This window comes from Brachycentrus maculatus, unplaced genomic scaffold, assembly GCF_059751285.1.
Source record: "Brachycentrus maculatus isolate JH-2025_06_01 unplaced genomic scaffold, ASM5975128v1 h1tg000087l, whole genome shotgun sequence".
Classification (NCBI taxonomy): domain Eukaryota; kingdom Metazoa; phylum Arthropoda; class Insecta; order Trichoptera; family Brachycentridae; genus Brachycentrus; species Brachycentrus maculatus.
The window spans coordinates 628844-646380 of record NW_028280841.1 but is presented as its reverse complement, the minus strand read 5'-3'; the positions used below and the strand labels follow the sequence as shown (position 1 = coordinate 646380).

Genomic DNA, 17537 nt, shown 5'->3' with positions numbered 1-17537 from the left:
ACTATATCCCAGCAGAAAGTGTTGTTTTTGCATTTTGAAGAAAAGGTATTGTTTAATAATTTTTTTTTAATGTACTTAATATTTTTCCAATGTTAAAAAAAAACCTTCGGGTTTTCCTAAAAAGATCTGTTGCACAGCAAAAAGTTCAATAAGTGGTTTGATATTTATTTTTAATACATTTCATTATATTCTTAAACTTTAAAAACTTATTTTTTTTGTTTATGACGTTGTTGAAAGGAGTGAGCGGTTTGTCAAGACTTCGAAAAATTGAGTGGTTCCACTCTAGCACCGAATCCAGTGGAGAGCGGCTTGTCCAAATTGACATTGTCATGACGATGATTGCCAACCTTCAGCGTGGAGTAGCACAGTAATATGAGAGAGAATTCATAGAGTAGCCGAAGAACCGCCAGAAAGTGGCATATCTATTTTACGTAGTAAACAAATTCACTGTCAGGCGAAAACAGTTGAAAAGGTGTAAGAATTAAAAAGATTTTTATTGACATATCTCCTTGGTGCAATCAGCCGGAGGGCGTTTGGCCATAACTATTCAGGAATATTAATGTGATTACTGGTGTAATACACAACACAACATATGAACATCATCAAAACAATCATATTATGCCCGATCGAACAAGTTGTAACAATTTATTATGTTTACGTTTGTATACATACCAGTGGCGGTACTTCCCTAGAAGCCCAAAAGCCCGGCTTGCCTAACAACTCCAAATAACAATGACTAAATCTAGACCAAATGATTAAAAATATGTAATTAATGTATGACTATTTTTAAATTATGGCGCGCTTACATGATTATTAAACTTTATGCATGCCATTATATGGTGATGGTACTTATTGGTTATGGTTAATATCTGAGGAAGATATTTTATTATAGTGAACATTTTCTTTATTTCAAGGTGATGGCTTTACCTTACAAAAGTTACATGTTAGCATATTTTTACAATGATTACAATAGATTGTTTATATTTATAATACTTTCTGGGTGCTTACTATACTGAGAATAATATGAGGAGAAGAAATTAAAGGTACATCATGTATTAACGAATGTGAAAAATAATGGGCTTGCCTTACTGGTAAACCCTAGGCACGCCACTGATACATACATACACGTTTGTAACATACATACATACTCGTACATTGAATATTCATTGCACGTAGATTAAAACAGGAGAAAATGTTACATCTCGTAATAATGTACAAATATATTTGGACACAGTAATAAAAATAGGTGCCAAAACAGCGTAAACATGAGACTAGTCGGTTGATAAGTCGGCCTATTTTAAACTTTATAAAGTAAAACAACTTTGCTTTAACCACTTTTTATTGGTACACTTTTTCCAACCGGTTTCGACAGAAACCATGTCATCATCAGGGTTTATGTACTAATGATTTATGTTACAATGTTTTAGAATTAGTACATAAACCCTGATGGCGACAAGGTTTTTGTCGAAACCGGTTGGAAAAAGTGTACCAATAAGAAGTGGTTAAAACAAAGTTGTTTTATTTAATAAAGTTTTTAAAATGTACCATAGAGTATCTGTGAAAAACATTAAAAAAACGGCCTATTTTAAATTACTATTCTTCCCAGTGACCGCATCCGTAGTGTAATGGTAAGCACGCTCGGCTACCGCTCTAGAGGTCCGGGTTCGATTTCCAGGGGGAGGGGGGTTAAAAAAATATATGTGATTTTTTCACTCTAATATTTATCCAATATTACCCTGGACTGGGTACCTGAAGCGGAGGGCTGATCATCCTTTACATCAACGATCGAGTTGAAATCATTTCATACCAGAAAGAACATAAAAGCTTTTTAAGCTATTTTTTTATTTGGCGTTTAACTTGTAGAACTCCATTTTAATTTATATATTAATTGTAAAATCAACAGATTTTTAATCTACTAAAAAAACACATAAAAATTTATATTGTGACAATTGTTTCGCCTAGTTATGGTATTTTCAAACGATTGTCTCTATAGCTTTTTAAGCTAATAAATAATAAAAAAAACTTTCTAATTAAAATTCGTTAAATCAATCGATACTATGAAAAGCAATATCTTCCAACCAACCAAAAACAGACTACGTCTGACTACTCATGTCGCTCACTCCTTTCAAGAACGTCATAAATCAAAAATCGTCAATTTTTAGCTGTGCACGTTTTCGGAATGCCCAGGAAATATACTATATCCCAGCAAAAGCGACATATTTTTAACTTAATATTTACCCGCTACAGGGCAAAAAGTGTCGTTTTTGCATTTTGAAGAAAAGGTATTGTTTAATTGTTTTTTGTTAAATATACTAAATATTTTTCAAATGGTAAAAAAAACCTTCAGGTTTTGCCTAAAAGGATCTGTTGCACAGTAAAAAGTTCAATAAGTGGCTTGATATTTATTTTTAATTGTATCATATTTTTAAACTTTCAAAACGATCTCCTGAAAAAACAAGTTTTTTTTTTTAATATATGACGTTGTTGGAAGGAGTGAGCGATGTATGATGATACCACATCTCGTGAGAGTGAGAGAATGAATTAACACGGATCCGATGTCGGATAGGCCCTCACCCAGGCTGCAATACACGTGGCATTGTATCCCAGAAAAGCTCCGCCAGCGTTGAGAAATTGCATAATACATGCTCTTCAAGGGCGTCTAGGGAGAAACCCCTAACTCTTTATATCTTGCACGAGTGTGTGTGTGTCTGTGCTTGTGTGTTTGGGTGAGTGCGATTAAACGAAACCGGTTTTGCCGGTTGCGACTCGAGCAGACGGGCCAGTAGGTGGACGGGATAATGAATCCGCGAACGGCTACTTGGAACAGCTCGTGTGCGTGAAGTTTATATTTACAATAAAAGGGTTACATGATTCACACACACAATCGTCTCTAGGGATTCCGAATGCGGCTGGCTATAAGGAAGAATGTTCCGAAACGCGTGGGCGAAATTGGAAACGTGTGAATGTTATTGACGATTCGGGACACACAGCCTCCCAGCTCAACCGCTAAAATATGCATCTTCTTCATGTGTCCTGTTGGGTTCTCGACGTTAACGATCACTCGGGAGAAACCTTGTCTGTCCTGGGCAGCACGAATCAGCTCCTCCACACCTCTCATCCCGGTCCACCCTGGAACGTTCCGAAGCCAGGAAGGCTGCCCTCTTCCGACCCCTCTGCGACCCTTTTATGACCAATTGTTAAATATGCATAATCGTCGATATATCGACGGCCGTGTTTTTAAAAAATATATCAGTCGATATATCGATTCTCAGTATTCCGATGATACGCCGGCAAAGTAGCAGTAGTTCAGCTAATCTTCACATGTAAGACGTGGATTGGAAGAAGTCGGGAACTGTTACAGATACAACACAAGACACACGAGGAAAGAGCATTATCTGTCTCCTATATATTTTCTTTTAAAACAGGGGATAATCGGGGAAATTGAAATCTCTCGACAATCGAAATGAAGACAAAACGAATAAATGACTTAGAAAGTGTTTTTTTTTTTAAATTTAATATGGTTAGAATATTTTTTTTAATGATTTAATTCATTCGCTTGACGTTTCTACATTTGACAATCTAAAAATTCTGCTGTTCTGTCCAATAAAGAGACTAAGCTCTTGTGCTTGGAGAGGGACTTACTCATTGTTTATTGTTTATGCTTCTGAGTGATATAATTGATTTTTTTATTATTATTGTATTGCAATAAATTACAATATTCATATTTTGAGTGTGTCCGAATACTGGTTCACAAATCTGGGTATTCACCATTTGGAAATAATGTTCAATGTCGCATGTGTTTAAAATGATCACTTAACCAGCCTAGGACAGGACATAAGCCGAGTAAATATCCATACGATAGACATGTCAAGCATGGTTAGAATGGTGAATGTGGCACGTGTGTAAAGTGATCGCTTAACTAGACTATGACAGGTAATAAGCCCAATGACATGCAATACCCAGACTCCCATATTATTCTTCGTCTATGTTGAGACATCAAAAAATATATAATCGCAACATTATATTACATAAGTTACCATCATCTGGCGGCCGATAGTACGGCTGTCCAAACTTAAAACACAGTAAGGGACATTTATTAATTAAAGTCCAGGTGTAATTATCACATTGAAAAACCTTAAACTATAAATTATTTTTGTATTTTCTGTATGTTATGTTTATAATGTAATCATTAAAAAAAAAAATTAAAAAAATAAAAATATAAATTTTGTATTACCATGTTAGTATTCGGTTCAACACAGGTCATGCCTAAAGAGCCGTAATACGTATAATAAATGTGTATATGAAATGAATATGTATATTGAATGTATCTATGTATTATGAAAATAAAATAAATATATAAATATTTTGTAGTACGTTTTTATTGCATTTTTGGACTAAGTAGAATCTACTTAGTCCAAAAATGCAAAAAAAACATACTACAAAAAAAAATGTCCCTTACTGTGTTTTGAGTTTGGACAGCCGAGTAGAATAAAATAATAAAATTCGGTTCGTGTCGGAACTCGTATGGTAATTTGAATGCATTTGTAATTCATTACAACATTCACGCATCTAATAAAGTCATAAATTAAGACATAAACTGCAGTAGGCGCGCTAGTGTCAGTGACATCAAACATGGCTCCATTCAGATCTCGGTTTGACCATAAAACTATGAAATATTCCATATTATTTTTTTACATCTCATCAAAGATGAAGAAGAATATGGAAGTCTGGGCATTTACGGGGCTGACGACCATCATATGGTTTAAGTGATCACTTTACACACGTGTAACATTCACCAATTCTACCCATAATTGACAACCACACTACTCAAATTCTTGGAAGTTCTATATTTATGAACCAATTTAGAACCCTTGTTCTTGAATCACTAGAACTTCACTAGAGACATCTATTGGTGAGATGTAAAGAAGCTTTTTACTAAGCAGAAACTCTTATATTAGTATGTGAGGTCCGAATCCTGGATTATAATCACACACATGAGAAACGCCAGAAAATACCATTTTCATTTTTATTATTTAAGCTTATAATTTGACCAGATAATTTATTTTTTTCGTAAATGCCCAGACTTCCATATTCTTCTTCATCTTTGATGAGATGTCAAAAAATAATATGAAAGTAACTCCTGTAATTGGAGATAATCCAGATTTTGTGAACAAGTATTTGGACACACTCAAAATGTTGTAAATGAAATATTCCCATAAAAGGAGTATTGTTACATTTTAAGTTAAGCTCCCAGTATTCGATGAAACACAACGTAATTTTCTTTAAACCCAGGTAATATTTGACTTACCGTAGAACGGGGCTACTTGCACTTTGATGTGTTACTTGAGCCCAGTACAAAAAAAAATTAAATCTGTATTTGGTCTACAATAATGAACGTATCGACATGATTCATTGTTTCCCTGACAATTGACACTTATTGTCACGATACTTCAATCGATACCACGATCTAAATATTTTTTGTACTGGGCTCAAGTAACACATCAATGTTCAAGTAGCCCCGTTCTACGGTAATTGAATTTTTTATTGAAATATCGTTTTCGTATTGAGAAAACAAGTTTTTCTTCGAAATAAATAGATGGTTTTGAACAGAGTTATAGAAAAAAAACTAATCATAATATTGTAAAATGTTTTTTTTTTAAATTGAGCACGGAAAGATGTCTAGCCCCTGGCGCGGCCAATCGCGTTCTGAATTGAACGTTCGAGATCTCAGCCTTAAGAGACTGACGACACCTAATAAGAGAGTGTATGCATAAAATATGCATTTGTGCATAAACTCATACGCTTACAATATACCATACAATATAACGTGTTTGTATAGATAAAATGATGTACATACTATATTTGTGTGTGTGTGTGTGTGTGTGTTCACAATATACCTATTCTATTTCACGGTTTCCTTTAATGCATTGAATAAAATGGCAGGCACTGTAATGTACTCATATAGTCGTATGGACGTTAAGTCGCATCGTTTGCCCGGCGACCACCGGAGAGGTCACATTTCTCTTCGCGTCCGATTTTTAAAAATAATATATAATACATTGGATTTTTTTTTAATTTATGCAGAAAAAATATTTCTACAATTTTTTTAAACTCCTTTAATTCAAAGCCATATAATTATTTCCAAGAAAAACATATTTTTCCAATGCAAAAACGGTGTTTCGAACATCTATCGTACATCGTTTTACCGCACATTTTTCTCAGAGATTGCATTTTAACTGCATATTGTCGACTTTCATCTTCCTTTTGCCAACATGGACATTTTATGCCCATCGTATGGGAGATCGTATTTTGACTACAATATAGTCCACTTTTCTTGAATGTTTTTTGCAGATACTTTGTGGCACATTTTAGTTTTATTTTTACTTTATATAGTCCACTTTCATCATTCTTTTGCCAGCTCCATGCTTCACTATTTTACAATAATATGTCTTTACTGGGTCGTGCCGAGGAATCAACAACGTCGAATGACGAAGAATCAGTATCGACGAGTTATTTCGAGAAAACAGAAGAAGAGATTCATCGAAAATTAATGTCGTATTTCGGCCTTGTCAGGTTGATACTAAATTATGAAAATTGCACACGTATTAAGCCGAAACTGCAGTCTGGAATATTTAGGACTTGGCCAATTGGCCGAGAGCCAGCAAAATAAATTAAATAATAAATGCACGATGCAATACATGTGCAAAACCTCAAAATAACAATGTGATATGGACGAATTTTTCTTCGATAGATGTCTCTAGTGAAAATCTTGTGAATTCACGCACTATGTTTCGAATTCGATCAATACATCGCTCACTCCTTTCAACTACGTCATATATCAAAAAACTTGATTTTCAGGAGATCGTTTAAAGCTTAAAAATATAAATATATTAAAAATAAATATCAAGCTACTTAATTGAACTTTTTACTGTGCAACAGATCTTTTTAGGTAAAACCTGAACTTTTTTTTCTCCATTTAAAAATATTTAGTATATTTAAAAAATAATTAAACAATACTTTTTCTTTAACATGCAAAAACAACACTTTATGTCCTGTAGCGGGTAAATATTAAGTTAAAAGTATGCCGCTTTGGCAGGGATAAAGTACATATTATGGGCATTCCGAAAACATGCACAACTGAAAATTGACGATTTTTGGTATATGACGTTGTTTATGTATGTTGTGAGCGATATGTACAACATATGTAACTAGAAATGACATATTCAAGTGAACTATTGATTTTTCCATAAACAAAAAACTAAGACGCTGTATGTTATTAGCCGTACGTGTCGTGACGTCACAGGTATCAAATAGACACAACGTACCTACGTAAGAATAATGAATATTATAAGTAAACACACATAATTTGATAGACCTTGGTTGACTATATAATTGACTATAGATTCTAGTTGCTAGTCACGCGATTACGTTCGCTAGGCATGCGCAAAGGTATTGTGGCATTTCTGAAAATATTAAAATAATTTGTTATAAAAAAATACCATGACACCGCTTCACCGCGGGGGTAAGCAGAGAGAATACATCGCCACACTACTGTCTTTGCAAATATTCATCGCCTCTTCCACATTCACGCATCTCCTCATACATGCCCGCCAATTATTTCGACACCTGACCTGACCACGCCAAAGTATTTAAAATATCATGCCAAGTTTTCCCTGGTCCTCTTTTGCTTCTATAACCGACCAAATTCGCTTAAAATTTTGTCTTAACTATTTTTTCTCGCTCATTCAATTCTCATGAACAAACCATCTCAACGCACATTTTTAATCGATAATGCTTATCTTGGCCTTGCATCATTTTTTTTTTCACCATTTGAACATTTATCATACAACGCTTTGCCGCGCATTTGTCTAAGAGAACAATCAATCTCAAAAACATAATATAAATTTGAGAAAAAATCTCCACACCGCTATATATTTTTTCGGGATCCTGAAATATGATGAAAAAAAATCAGGATCTGACGGTTATTATTTGGTTTTCTTGGTCATGTAACTCACGACCTGTCTTGGTGGTAGGAGCTTCACCTTCTCGGAGTTCAGTAGAGGTCCTCCAAGGATGTGACTTCGTTTGCGAGCGAGTGCGTCACAATTATAGAGAATGTGGATTGGCGTTTCGTTATCCTCCATACAAAATCTGCATACTGGGGAGTCATGTAGTCCAATTTTTGTCATGTGTTTCCTCAGTCTGCAGTGTCCTGTCAAGGTCCTGTTTAGGATCCTTATGTGTTTTTTGCTAAGCTTTAGAGCGTGTGGTGAAATTCCGCGAGGACCCAACTTGTAGACGACTAATGTCACCCATGAATACACGTATTGACAAATAAAATATCCTGTTCGAAAACGCACGAGAAAATGCGAGAAGAAAATTAGATGTAGGCGTGTGGGGATGGGTGGGGGAGGGGTGCGCCTCCCTAGACCTTCTAGAACGGCCGAGAATGCGCTGGAAGCATGAATGGAGGGGGTCGGGCGTTGTTGCCACCCTCGGACCAAGTTGCGCAACAGGCTTATAGCCTCCCTACTCCGGCGGCGCGGTGTAAACCCACAACTGTGTGAATCGATGGAAATCAGACTTTCGCTCAAAATCTTAGATATAAGATGGGATGTAGATCACGCATCTGGGTGGAGGAAATAACTGCTTTGTAGGAAAGAAAACGGAAGAGGAATAGTATGTATTACAGCAGGACATTATATTAGTATTGGTATTATAGTTGGACATTTACCTTCCCTTTCATAATTATCCTACACGCAGACAAGCCTCTACAATAGAGGCTTTGCGGGTTGTCCCCAAAAAAAGGGAAAAAAAACAAGAATGGCCAGGGCATTCGGGTTTGCCTGCCCGTACTTGTACTAGCGTATATAAGTTGTAAATTGCTGTGTACGAACCTTTAATATATCGTTGTCATACAGGAGAAAGTGACCAAGTGGATTTTTTATAAAAACGTGATCATTGACTATTTGATATCTTACAAGCTTGATATTGGAAAAAATTGAAAACTTGAAAAAAAATCCCAAAGGATTGTAAACTTGTAAGTATAATATATTGAGTTGTTGAAAATGACTAACTGCATTGATGTTTATTTTCTTTGCCAAGCAAAAGTGACTTAATGGCCCTCCTGAACATTTTACGTTTTGTTAGTTGGTCACTTTCTCCTGTACGACTACGGTATACACTATATCTTTATTATATATTTCCCGAACTCTTTCATATAAATCTGGAGGACTAATGACCTTTCCTTCACATTTTTTTTTAATCTAAACATATATTGTACCACATAAAGGCCAAATTATGAACTATTTGGAAAATTTAGAAATCCAATAAAACCTAAATTCGAATAATAATTTATCAAACAATATATTGTTTCAAAATTCTTCACCTTTGCTTTCCATTTTGCCTTTATTTTTAAACTCCGCCCCTTGACTAACCCCCTGCCCCTAACTTACCCCTTTCCTTATTTATAGAACCGTTTCTTATTTTATACTTTAGTTATTATTCAGACCTGACGGAAAAATGTACTATATCCCAGCAAAAACGGCATATTTTAAACTTAATATTTACCCGCTACATGGCAGAAAGTGTTGTTTTTGTATTTTGAAGAAAAGGTATTGTTTAATTTTTTTTTTTAAATATACTAAATATTTTTCAAATTGAGAAAAAACTTTCAGGTTTTACGTAGAAAAATCTGTTGCACAGTAAAAAGTTCAATAAGTGGCTTGTTATTTATTTTTAATGTATTGTGTTGTATTTTAAAACTTTAAAAACGTTCTCCTGAAAAATCAAGTTTTTATTTTATTTTTGACGTTCTTGAAAGGAGTGAGCGATATATTCTTCTTATGCCGATATTAATTTCCAATCATTATTGCAGTCTATCGAAGTACCCTGAAGTGCGAGCGGATGCCGCAACACTCCCGCCTGTCCGCCATCTTGTCATCCCAGCGGATGATGTAGGTCGCGGAGCGGGGGGCGGGGGCGGGGGGAGGGGGCGGAAGCCGATGGCAACACCGACGCCGTGTTGCTATGCCAAGCAGGTACCTGTGTACGTACTCTGCTGCGGTTATGCTAACTTGCAAGACTGCATGTCTCTATTTGATTATGATGTATTTTCGTACACCAGAGATTCGACGCGGAAAATGTACGCTATTAAAATTCTAGGATTTTTACGGCTGTTGAAATTCTGATCATGTCAATTATGCCATATGTTGTTAGCTGACTCCGAAGTGTAATGGTAAGCCTGTATAGCTACCGTGCTGAAGTCTCCAGGTTCGATTCCAAGGGGTAGGGGTCAAAAAATAAATAATAGTGATTTTTCACTAAAATATTTTTCTTAATATTATCCTAGACTGGATACCTGAAGCGCAGGATTGATCACCTTGATAACAAAATAAAAATGTACGAATACGATATAGTGCCCTATGCACCATTGGGTACAGATAGAGGCTAGAAGAAGAATATGTTGTAAGCCTCGATAGTGAGGTGGTTAGGGCGTTTGGCTATACTTATGGAGACCCTGAATACAGGCAAATACGAATGCATGGCCGAATGACGCGATCTATTTCAGTTATATCTACCCACCTCCATTTTCCATTTATTAATAGGTTTTTTACACTTAGTTTCTTTTTTTAATGACTTTATAGATAATGGAAGCAGGTTACAGGACTTTATTGCATAATAATCAAAGCTTTAACCAAAATACGACTGTCCAAACTCAAAACACGGTCAGGAACATTTTTTTGTTTTTTTGCATTTTTGGACTAAGTAGAATCTACTTAGTACAAAAATGCAAAAAAAACGTACTACAAAAAAATGTCCCTTACTGTGTTTTGAGTTTGGACAGCCGAATAGATATGCATTAGGTTTTATTTGATATGTTTGTCTTTTTGATCTTGTGTTCCTGTGTAAGTTTTATATAATTCCTTATGTCTTTGATCCCTTACTCCTTCGAAGGACTGATTACCTTTCCCTCTTATAATAAGGTCACGATACCAGAAGAACGAGACATATTGACTGGCCTAAAAGATTCTCTTCGTGTTTATAGCGGGCGATTTCATCAATTCTTCTTCGGACAATATTTCGCTTCGCCTGAACAAAAAAAAAATCTAGCCAGAAAGTCTCGCAGACAGAGGAGAAAAGATTATTCTTATCAGCGGAAGTAACACTAGACGCCTCCCAGACGAATGTGCGAATAAGCGGTGTGTGATAGGCGTACAAACGGAGACATAACACATACGGAAATATTGCAAGGCTGAGATAAGGAACCATCAATACAAAGTTTCGCTTCAAAGGAAATTTTATTTATTTTTAATTTAAGTTTAACTTATTATTTTCTGACATCTCATCAATGTCTCTAGTGAAGCTCCAGTGATTCAAGAACAATGCTCCGAAATTAAATCATGTATATGGAACTTCCAAGAATTCGAGTAGTTTGATTGTCAATGATGGGTAAAATTGGTGAACGTTACACGTGTGAAAAGTGATCACCTAAACAATTTCACCAATTCTACCCATTATTAATAACAACCACATTACTCGAATTCTTGGAAGTTCCATACGTATACGATCCAATATCGAAGCATTGTTCTTGAATCACTGTAGCTTCACTAGATACAACTATTGATGAGATAATCCAGATTTGTGACTCCTTTAATTGGAGATAATCCAGATTTGTGAACAAGTATTTGGACACACTCAAAATGTTGTAAGTTTTACTTAGTAAATACCACTTTTTCTTAAAATCTACTGAGACACGTGTTTCGAAGCATTCCGCTTTTTCCACGATTTTCAATTTACAAAAATGTGTCAAAAGCACATTTTACAATTCTTGTTTATATCTATATTTATCCGCCTCCAAAGTGTAGTGGTTAGCGCGCTAGGCTTCCATGCTGGAGGTCCCGGGTTCGATTCCCAAGAGGGTCAAAATAAATATTAGTGATTTTTCACTCCATTATTTATGTAATGTCACCCTGGGACTGGTTCCTAAGTTCAGAAGGTTCAGAAGGCTGATCACCTTTCATTCGTGTATTTAACGATCAAGACAACACAGCTTCTATACGATGCAGTGCCCTATGCACCATTGGGTGCGGATAAGGGTTAGATAAAAATATGTATATTTTGACATCTCAACAAAGATGAAGAAGAATATGGACGTCTGAGAATTTACAGGGCTTACGACATGTCATAGGTTGGTTAATTGACCTTTTTACACACGTGTAACAGTCACCATTCCCATGATTGACAAGCACATTACGAAAAAAACGTTTTTTTTGTTGATAGAACGCTTTATGATTGAGTTCACGAGGGCCATCTAAAGTTGGTTTGCCAAACCTTTTTTTTTTTAGCAGAAACAAGGATTTGGACACATCCAAAAATTTTATATTGTGCAATATAGTTAATTTTTTTGTTTTCTAACCAATTGTACGAAGAAGAAGAAAAAACGTATAATAGTAACACTAAGCCTCCACGATAAGATGATTAATTTTACTACCCATAGTTTCTGACCTTGCCTTTCGATAATTACAAGCATAACAATAATAATTGTTATTATGATGTCGATACTTAAAGTCGCACAGCGAAGGTTGTAAAATATTATGCTAATTTATTAGCAATTTACTACACATGATTTATACGATATATCGCTCACTCCTTTCAAGAACGTCATAAAACAAAAATTGTCAATTTTCAGTTGTGTATGTTTTCGGAACGCCCAGAAAATGTAGTATATCCCAGCAAAAGCGGCATATTTTAAACTTCATATTTACCCGCTACAGGGCAGAAGGTGTTGTTTTTGTTTTTCGAAGTAAAGGTATTGTTTAATTTTTTTTTTTAATATGCTTAATATTTTTTAAATGGAGAAAGAACCTATAGGTTTTACCTAAAAAGATCTGTTGCACAGTAAAAAGTTCAATAAGTGGCTTGATATTTATTTTTAATACACTGTATTATAGTTTTAAACTTTAAAAACGTTCTCCTGAAAAATCAAGTTTTTTGATTTATGGCGTTCTTGAAAGGAGTGAGCGATATGTATCATAGCGAACTAAGAAATAAAACACGATAAGAATAATACAGTAAACCCCCTATAACGTTGAGATAAGTACAGCGCTATCGGAGGGAACGTTATTCAATTCAATTCAATTTATTAAATAATTAATATATACATTAAATAATATTTAAGGCGTATACATTAAAAAAACAAATTAAAAAGTAAGCAAGAAGACTCTTGTTAAATGTGTAGAAGAATCCCGCTTCGGAAAACTCCTTCGGACACATGGAACAGATCAATATCCAATGTGATATTGTTCAACATAGCGGTAGCTCTTCCTACATGCATAACCATCGGCAGGTTGGTCCTGTGTATAGGAATGTGAAACAATCTATGCCGACGCTGTCTTAGGTAACTATCGGGTTATAGGTTTTTTTTTAAGGAGTCTATTTCAAAGCGTCTATTTTAGAAGATTGTCTGCAGGTAGGATAGCAAGGATAGGGAAGGTAACAGTGAAAAATACGTCACAAACACAATTGAAAATAAATCTTTCTTGAATTAATTTTTGCAATTTGCGGGAATTGAACCCGCGACGCCAGTTTCGCGTCTACCCAACTACGCCACGGCGCCTGTCAAAAGTTTTAAAATTATAATGACTCATTTCAGTCATTTCCGCTGGTTAAAATGTAATGTTCTCTCCGATAAAGCGGTACCTATCTCAACGTTATAGGGGGTTTACTGTAGTACTATTTATAGACCAGGGGTGGGAAACCTACGACCTCTTAACGAGCACCATTAAAAAAACTAATATCTTTATCAATTGCCATGCGTTAGTGATTTTACACTCTAATATTTAGTTAACATTACCCTGAACTGGTCTTTGAAGTGCAGGAGTGATCACCTTGCCCTCGTGTAAGTAACGATCAAGATAACACTGCGTCAATACGATGCAGTGCTCTATGCACCATTGAGTGCGGGTAAGGATTAGAAGAAAAAAGTATCGCGAAAATTTTAAAATGTCTTCCGAATTAAACATTTTTTCACTAGTTTGCCTTAATAAATGGCGTTAGTTTGAAAAAATTAAGAAAAACCCATAAGAACACCTGGAAAATTAAAAAGAGTCGAAGTTTCCTTTGTTCAAAATCATGCTGTTTGGAAAAAACTGTTTTTTACAGCAATGACGTCATCTTTTTAACCAACAACCATGATAACACTGTCGATACGATACACCGCCCTATGCACCATTAGATGCGGATGAGGTTAGAAGAATATTTTTATGTGACCCCGAATTGTCACCTTAAGGGCGGGACTGATTATATACCCGTTATGTAATTAACGATTGATTAACGTTATTTAAATGCGATAGTCTAAATATCGTTATATTATGTGAATAATTGTAGATTTAATAATATGTAGAACGTCACATTAACTTGCTCTAGTACAGATATGCAACCCAGAACGCTTCCTTTGCTATCTATTGCTACTACTACTACCATCGCGCTGCTTCCCGCAGGGGTAGGCAGAAAGGATGGAAAGCCACACTCTTCTTGACATACACTACTCGCCTCCTTCACAACACCAGATTTTAGGTTCTGATTGATCTGATCGTGTCAAGTCTTTGTCGGTCGTCCTCGTTCGGTTTTTTCACATATATTTTCTTAGTCATTCTCTCGCCATCCATTCGCTCCACATGTCCATACCATAGCTATATTCGTATAATTCATCTATTGCTTACATTCATATAATTAACGATGAAGAAAACGCTGCGATAATTGAAGGCAGAGTGGTCCATACGCCATTCGGTGAGGATAAAAAGATATAGATGTAGATTTAAAAAATATATTTTAAAAAACTAAGATAATCAAAATTTTGGACCATTATGTGGTATTTATCACAGCAGTAAAACGACTCTGTTTCGACTTTCGATAACGTCAAAAAAGTAGAATTTTACTAAAATAATAATATTTTACGAGTATATCGCCTTATACATCTAAAAACATAGAAACAATCACCTCCCTTTTGAGAAATTTCAAATAAATATAAAACTTCTGATGTGTCAAATCAATCAAGTGCCTTATACACCACCGGGCCACTGATTTCGGACAATGACGAGAAGAAAAATATATTACTATCATGGCGACATTTTTCATCACAGCGTTTTTCAATTGAAAAATATATAAATATATTCATAAGTAAATGATGGTGAGACACCTTGGAGTTGCATACCCGTATTTGTACTTGATTATGTCATTTGGGTACTGATATTGGAAACAAGTCCCTTAAGGATAAACGTTTTAATTGTACGAAAATTCGTGGTGCATACATAATTCCATATGGTGATGTGAGATTTTTTTGCAAGTGTATTTTACAAAATGTATTCACTTCATTAAAACGAACGTGAACAAAAAAAATGATACCAAAATTGTTATTTAATATATATATATATATATATATATATATATATATATATATATATATATATATATATATATATATATATATATATATATATATATATATATATATATATATATATATATATATATATATATATATATATATTTAAAAAAAAAAAACAATTTTCATATATGATTCCATTACGATTCTCACTTGAACGAATTTTTAATGATCTTGTTTGAAGATTTATCAAAATCGATAGCATCTATATATTTCACACAGTAAAGGTACTGAAAATACTAAATATGGCTCGAATAAACAGGAATGCTTTTATTTATGTAGGTATAAAATGAAAATGGCGTACTATCCTGACCTTGGCAAACGGCGTTATTGTCACACCTATTTTTCCGAAATGCTTAAAATCTTTATAAATTCAAACCTTATTGTAGCAGACTATTGAAAACATTAAATAAAATGTGGTAAACAAGCGATAAATATTAATAAAAACAGGAATAATGCGTTTGAAATCGCAGATATCTTCATTTTCAATGTGTACATAATTGAACACCGTATCTGCCGTAAATTATCGAACACACCTTTTTGATACATTATTTTAAAATTTTAAAAGCTGCGACGTAATGTCAAATTTCTGAATTTTTGTATTTGGTTATTGATTCGCATTATTTATTGACAATAAGTTGAAAGATTTGTCCGTTTTCTATTTATCCAGATGAAGCGATGTAATAATTACGAAAGCCCGAAAGTATAACGTAGGCAACGCCGCTATCAGCCATCTTGTGGACATAAAAAAAACTAGGGACAAAACAATACATTCTCATACTGCCACAAAAACATGACATGAGTAATGTTTGCTTTATAACGTCATCACTGTTCGATATGCCAGCGACTTAATTTTCCCTGTAATTTGCATCAATACGCGCTCGCCGGCTGCAGCCTCGACGCATTTAAACCGTTAAAAAAAATCTCGCATTTTCTTTTCGTAAAAACGCCGATATTTAAAAAGAAATAAATACAAACTTCGTGACGCGAGGAAAATGTTACAAAACGTATTGATTGTCGCTTTTTGGCAACTGCGTATTATATCAAAAGTATTGAATGTTTACGTTGTCCCGTGACGCACTTTATCTTTCCCGCCCACATTTTAGATAATCGGCGAAATAACCATATGCACGGTTTTACAATAATCTTTTATCTGATATGGAGTAAAAAAAAACAGTGAGTTTGATATATTTTTTAAATTATAAAATAATTGAAAACAACTTACATCGTGCGGCGACGCTCGGATCGGACGCTGGCTACGGAGATGCGCTTCTGGACGTTAAGTGAAAATGGTACTGGCTCGATGATGTACTCCACTATCGCACGTATCTAAATAGTGAAACGGTTCACGGAAAAGGCGCGTCCTTGCAATGTCGCGAAACTTCACAAACCACAATATTTACAAAAATAATCGGATTATATAACTCGAGATGGCGGATGGCGGATGGCTGCTGGCGGACGACACGTCTTACCGCGGAAGGAGTAGGTACCATTTTGAATTTGCTCGGCGTTCACCATGTATGCGGAACTGAGAGGAACGAGGACCGAGCGGCGAGTAGCGCGAGTAGCCGAGAGCCGCTATTGGTCGGCGCTCGGGCTCCGTCGGTTCTGCAATGCGGCGTGCGCAATCGCACTGAGTCGTGACCTTGGCATTGAACTTGGCAGTGAGAAGAGCCAGGAACGATTTATACGCGCGTGTATGGGCCAAGGTGTACATGGGTGAGTGCATACAGCGCGCGCGCGTGTGGGTGCGCCCCGTGCGCACACGCCGGCGCGCCTGTGTGCGTGTGACGAGAGACTACATACAGCTGTTAGCTGTTGTCGCCGAATCGCTCTCATTGCAAACACGGGCTTCTGCTTCTTCATTTACATGCAAAACATTACGTCGGCATTCTACTCGGGTTTACATACTCCAAATTGACGGATAAATAATGAACCTCGACATGAACACGGTACATACATACACATACACACATACCTCCATTCCGCACTTTTATTATTTCGTTTCAGTCCCTGAAAACCTTTTTCTGTCTGTCTTTGTCTCGCTCGCTTTGAGTGCCAATCCGGGACAAGTTATCGAGCATAATATTAT

At 35.5% G+C, this 17537-nt stretch overlaps 1 long non-coding RNA gene across 1 annotated transcript in view; it reads right to left on the bottom strand.

Annotated features, from left to right (window-relative positions):
- The window catches only part of LOC148310789 (uncharacterized), a 105582-nt gene extending 88303 nt beyond the window's left edge, over positions 1–17279 (bottom strand). The window contains exon 1 of the long non-coding RNA XR_015837348.1: positions 16671–17279. This is a non-coding gene — a long non-coding RNA (uncharacterized LOC148310789). The remainder of the gene's footprint in view (positions 1–16670) is intronic.
- Between the last annotated feature and the right edge of the window lie 258 nt (positions 17280–17537).